This window comes from Papaver somniferum, unplaced genomic scaffold (genome assembly GCF_003573695.1).
Source record: "Papaver somniferum cultivar HN1 unplaced genomic scaffold, ASM357369v1 unplaced-scaffold_135, whole genome shotgun sequence".
Taxonomy (NCBI): domain Eukaryota; kingdom Viridiplantae; phylum Streptophyta; class Magnoliopsida; order Ranunculales; family Papaveraceae; genus Papaver; species Papaver somniferum.
Window position 1 is genome coordinate 8,565,911 of NW_020622713.1, and position 276 is coordinate 8,566,186.

The window sequence follows — 276 nt, forward strand, 5'->3', positions numbered from 1 at the left end:
TGTTAAATCTATGTATGACAAATTGAATGAACCAGGAACATAAATAACTAGTCTTCTTTTACCATACTCATTCTGGAAATCTATCTGGAAATTAAAAGTGGCTCAGAGAATTAAAGTGTTTCTTTGGAAATGTCTCCAAAATGTCATTGCGACAAATGTGAACCTTGATGGTAAAGTAGATGGTATCAACCACTGAGCATTTATTTTTTTCATTGCCCTTATGCTAGAGAAATCTGGGGAACGGCTCCGAACCCTATATCACTTCAACTAGATCCA